Raw genomic sequence first — 6296 nt, 5'->3', positions numbered from 1 at the left:
ACATTGACAATAATACAATAATAGTAGAGGACTTTAACACCCCACTTACAGCAATGGACAGATCATCTAAGCAGAAAATCAACACGGAAACAAGGGCTTTGAATGACACACTGGACCAGATGGACTTAACAGATATATTCAGAACATTTCATTCTAAAGCAGCAGAATACACATTCTTTCAAGTGCTCATGGAACATGCTCTGGAATAGATCACATCCTGGGTCACAAATATGGCCTCAACAAGTACAAAAAGATTGAGATCATATCATGCATATTTTTAGACCACAAGGCTATGAAACTTAAAGTCAACTACAAGAGGGGCACCTGGGTGGCTTACTTGGTTAAGCGTCTGACTCTTGGTTTCAGCTCAGGTCATGATGGCATGGGTCTTGTGATTAAGTCCCACCAGTGGTCTGCACTCAGCGGGCAGTCTGCTTCAAGAATCTCTCCGTCTGCCCCTCCCCCCACACTCTCATTTTCTTTCTAAAATAAATAAATCTTTCAAAAAATAATAAAGTAGGGGCACCTGGGTGGCTCAGTTTAAGCGTCTGCCTTCGGCTCAGGTCATGATCCCAGGGTCCTGGGATCGAGTCCCGCATCGGGCTCCCTGCTCGGCGGGAAGCCTGCTTCTCCCTCTCCCACTCCCCTGCTTGTGCTCCAGCTCTCGCTATCTCTCTCTCTGTCAAATAAAAAAAAAATAAATAAAAAATAAAGTAAACCACAAAGAAAAATTTGGAAAGGAGGTTAAAGAACATCCTACTAAAGAATAAATCGTTTAACGAGGAAATTAAAGAAGCAATAAATACATGGAAGCAAATGAAAATGAAAATGACAGTACACAACCCCCGGGATGCAGCAAAGGCAGTCATAAGTGGGAAGTATATAAAAATACAGGCCTTCCTCAAGAAGCAAGAAAAGTCTCAAATACACAACCTAACCTTACGCCTGAAGGAGCTAAAAAAGGAACAGCAAATAAAGCCTAAAGCCAGCAGAAGAAGAGAAATAATAAAGATTAAAGCAGAAATAAATGATACAGAAACAAACAAACAGGAAAAAAAAAACAAAAAACTCCAGTAGAACAGATGACTGAAACTGGTTCAAAAGAACGAGTTCTTTGAAAGAATTTATAAAATTGATAAACCTCTAGCCAGATTTATCAAAAAGAAATGAGAAAGGACCCAAAAAAATAAAATCATGAGTGAAAGAGGAGAGATCACAACCAACACCACAGAAATACAAACATAAGAGACTATTATGAAAAATTATATGCCAACAAATTGGGCAATATGAAAAAAAATAGATAAATTCCTCAAACATACAAACTACCAAAACTGAAACAGGAAGAAATAGAAAAATTTGAACAGACCCATAACCAGCAAAGAAATGGAATCAGTAATCAAAAATCTCCCAACAAACAAAAGTCCACAGACAGATGGAATTGCCAGGGGAATTCTAACAGATATTTAAAAAGAGTTAATACCTATTCTCAAACTGTTCCGAAAAATAGAAATGGAAGGAAAACTTAAAAACTCATTCTACAAGGCCAGCAATACCTTTATTCCAAAACCAGGCAAAGACCCCACTGAAAAGGAGAATTACAGGCCAATATCCCTCATGAACATGGATGCTAAATTCTCAATAAAATACTAGCAAATCAAACCCAACAGTACATTAAAATAATTATTTACCACAATCAAGTGGATTTTATTCCTGGGCTGCAAGAGTGGTTCAATATTCACAAATCCAACAATGTGATATCCTACATTAATAAAAGAAAGAATAAGAACCATATGATCCATATGATCCTCTCAATAGATGCAGAAAAAAACACTGGACAAAATACAGCTTCCATTCTTGATAAAAATCCTCAACAAAGGGCGCCTGGGTGGCTCAGTTGGTTAAGCGACTGCCTTCGGCTCAGGTCATGATCCTGGAGTCCCGGGATCGAGTCCTGCATCGGGCTCCCTGCTCAGCAGGGAGTCTGCTTCTCCCTCTGACCCTCCCAACCCTCCCCCCTCTCATGTGCTCTCTCTCTCAGTCTCTCTCTCTCAAATAAATAAATAAAATCTTTAAAAAAAAAAATCCTCAACAAAGTAGGGATAGATGGAACATACCTCAACATAATAAGGCCCATATAAAAAAGACCCACAGCTAATGTCATCCTTAGGGGGGAAAAACTGAGACCTTTGTTTCCGTGGTCAGGAACAAGGCAGGGATGTCCATACTCACCATTATTATCTGGCATAGTAGTGGAAGTCCTAACCTCAGCAATCAGAAAACAAAAATAAATAAAAGGCATCCAAATTGGCAAGGAAGATGTCAAACTTTCATGCTTCACAGACAGCATGGTACTCCATGTAGAAACCCTAAAGACTCCACCAAAAAATTGCTAGAATTGATACACAAATTCAGCAAAATTGCAGAACATAAAAGCAATGTACAGAAATTTGTTGCATTTCTATACACCAAAAATGAAGCAACAAAAAGAGAAATCAAGGAATCAATCACATTTACAATTGCACCAAAACCCATAAGACACTTAGGAACAAACCTAACCAAAGAGGTAAATGGTCTGTACTCTGAAAGCTATAGAACACTTAGGAAAGAAATTGAATAGGACACAAAGAAATGGAAAAACATTCCATGCTCATGGATTGCAAGAACAAATATTGTTAAAATGTCTGTACTACCCAAAGCAACCTACACATTTAATGCAATCTCTATCAAAATACCACCAGCATTTTCCCCAGAACTAGAACAAACAATCCTAAAATTTGTATGGAACCACAAAAATCCCTGAATAGCCAAAGCAATCTTGAAAAAGAAAAACACAGCTGGAGGTATCATAATTCTGGACTTTAAGCTATATTACAAAGCTGTAGTCATCAAGACAGAATAGTACTGGCACAAAAACAGATAACATAGATCAATGAAACAAAGTAGAAAACTGAGAAATATACCCACAACTATTATGGTCAACTAATCTTCAACAAAGCAGGAAAAAATATCCAATGGAAAAAAGACAGTCTCTTCAACAAATGATCTTGGGAAAACCAGAGGGCTATGTGCAAAAGGGTGAAACGGGAACACTTTCTTACACCATACACAAAAATAAACTTAAAATAGATTAAGGACCTAAATATGAGACCTGAAACCATAAAAATCCTAGAAAAGAGCACAGTCAGTAATTTCTCAAACATTGGTCATAACATCTTTCTATACATCTCCTGAGGCAAGGGAGACAAAAGCAAAAATAAACTATTGGTACAACATCAAAATAAAAAGCTTCTGCACAGCGAAGGAAACAACCAACAAAAATAAAAGACAACCTATTGAAAGGGAGAAGATATTTGCAAGTGACATGATTTTTTTAATTTATTTTTTTAAAGAGAGAAGGAGAGAGGCAAGCAGAGGGAGAAGCAGGCTTCCACTGAGCAAAAAGCCTGATGTGGGGCTTGATCCCAAGACCCTGAATCATGACCTGAGCCGAAGGCAGATGCCCAACCCACTTAGCCACCCAGGTGTCCCTAGAGCCTGCATTTTTTTTTTTTTTATATATTTTATTCATTAGAGAGAGAGACAGCGAGAGAGGGAACACAAGCAGGGGGAGTGGGAGAGGGAGAAGCAGGCTTCCAGCGGAGCAGGGAGCCCGACGCGGGGCTCGATCCCAGGACCTCGGTATCGTGACCTGAGCCGAAGGCAGACGCTCAATGGCTGAGCCACCCAGGTGCCCCTGCAAGTGACATGATTAAGGGCTAGTACCCAAAATATAAGAACTTATATAACTCAACACCGAGAAACCAAATAATCCAATTAAAAATGGTCAGAAGACACAGTCATTTCTCTAAAGAAGACCTACAGATGACCAACAGACACATGAAAAGATGCTCAACATCACTCATCATCAGGGAAATGCAAATCAAAACCACAATGAGATATCACCTCACACAAGTCAGAATGGCTAAATCAAAAACTTAAAGAACAACAAATGTTGGTGAAGATGTGGAGAAGAAGGAACCCTCGTGCACTATTAGTGGGAATACAAACTGGTGCAGCCATTGTGGAAGACAATATGGAGGTTCCTCAAAAAATTAAAAATAGAACTGCCATATGATCCAGGATTCACACTACTGGGTATTTACCCTCAAAATATGAAAACACTAATTTGAAGGGATATATCCACCCCTGTGTTTATTGCATTATTTACAATAGCCAAACTATGGAAGCAGCCCAAATGTCCATCAATTGATGAATAAATAAAGAAGATATATATATATATATGTGTATACATATATATACACGTATATATACATACACATACATACATACACACACACAATGGAATATTATTCAGCCATAAAAAGAACAAAATCTTGCCTTTTGCAACAACATGATGGAGCTAGAAAGTATAATGCTAAGTGAAATAAGCCAGTCAGGGAAAGACAAATACCATATGATTTCACTCCTACACAGATTTTAAGAAAGAAAACAAACAAACAAAGGGGAAAAAAGGAGAAAGACAAACAAAAAAACAGACTCTTAAATATAGAGAACAAACAGATGATTACAAGAGGGGAGGTGAGTAGGGGGAATGGTGGAGAATAGGTGAAGGGCATTAGGACTATACTACACTAATCATGATGAACATTGAGTAATATATGAAACTGTTGAGTCACTACATTGTACATCTGAAACTAATACAGCACTATGTAAACTACACTGGAATTAAAATTAAAATGTGAATGGAGATAAAATATATAAAACAGAATAATCAGTTGTTATTAGATCTATCAATCGTTTATCACACATTGCTTTTTGCCATGTTAGATATTGATTCCTATTCTGTAAGAACTCAACTTACAGCCTAAATTCTAAAATTACATTACCTTTCTAAGTCTCAATAAATGTAATAATGAAATAATCACTAATAACAAGAATTAATGATGCATTTACTGTGTGTTAGAATTTTTGCTAAATTCTCTACATTCTTCTTTCATCAGAGTTAACAAATCTCTATGAGATAGAAATTATCATTAGTCCATTTAGATCAGAAGGCTCAGAGCAAGAAAGGGAGATTAAGGAAATTTCACAGTATCACATTGGAGAAAATTTGTGGGACAAGGCTTCACACCAAGGAAAACCAGTTAAGACCAGCTTCCTTTCCCGCTAGCTTGCTTAAATATAATATACTGCTTCTCAGCAAGGATTTTAAAAAAAGGGAATCACCACAAGTTTTATGTTTTTGGAAAATTCAAAAAGTTCAACATATTAATATTATAAAGAATATAGGAATATTAATTCAGAACTTCATTTTTATTTCTTCTTCATCTACAGTATAAAAAAAAACCCAAAAACAAAAAAAACCCAGTCATTTCTACTAGATTATCTAAGGACAAATACCCCTTATTTAAAAAAAAGGTTGATTTTACTTTTTAGCCACTGATATTTATAATCAGAATAAAATTGATATAAACACTATGAAATCTAGAGAATAAGCAATATGTGATTCATTTTATATAATCTTGCATACGGAATTTAAGTAATGTACAAATAGCAGTATTTATTGTTAAGGAGCAGAAAGTGATGATTAAGCTTGTCCAGATGGGCACAATAAGCCAAACCACAGCAGGGCTGATCTGTTTGTTTATTTCTGTTTATTTCTGTTTATTTCTGCTTTCTCAACAGCCGAATCACTCCAAGGTATGGCCATTTTGATCAGTTGCTACACAATAGTTTATTATTGCAACCCCAAATTTTCAGTCAACTATAACAAAGTCAACCAATATGTCTATCTTTTAGCAGCTTTCATTCCTGCTATATATTCCATCTAGTGTATTTTAATTTAATTTATTGTGTTCTTCATCTCTGACTGATTCTTTTTAATCTCTTTGTTAAGGGTCTTGCTGATGTTTTCCACTCTTTTCTAAAGTCCAGTATCTTATGATCATTATTTTAAATTATGTTTATTAAAAATATCTAAAAAATATTTCTATCCTTCCCATCCAATTATTACTTTCAATTTGCCTGTTTTCCTTTGTCTAGCATTTGAAATCAAGTATATCACATTTGTCTGAAGTGCATTTTGGAATATTTTCTATGATAGTCTTTGTTCATTATTTCTCCAATTGTATTTTCTTGTTCAGAATGTTTAACTCTCTTGAGAGTGTCAGAGACATAAATATTGACATATTCATCCTAGATTTCATTGTGATAAATGCTCTAATGAAGCATTCAATGCATTTATTTTTAAAAACACATGGCAATTCTATTTTTTGAATCATCATGGACAATTTACA

The sequence above is a fragment of the Mirounga angustirostris genome, unplaced genomic scaffold (genome assembly GCF_029215605.1).
Source record: "Mirounga angustirostris isolate CCGP_5_RB_7025 unplaced genomic scaffold, mMirAng1.0.hap1 SCAF_2, whole genome shotgun sequence".
Lineage (NCBI taxonomy): Eukaryota > Metazoa > Chordata > Mammalia > Carnivora > Phocidae > Mirounga > Mirounga angustirostris.
The sequence above is the reverse complement of the archived record's forward strand: the minus strand, read 5'-3'. Positions refer to the sequence as shown.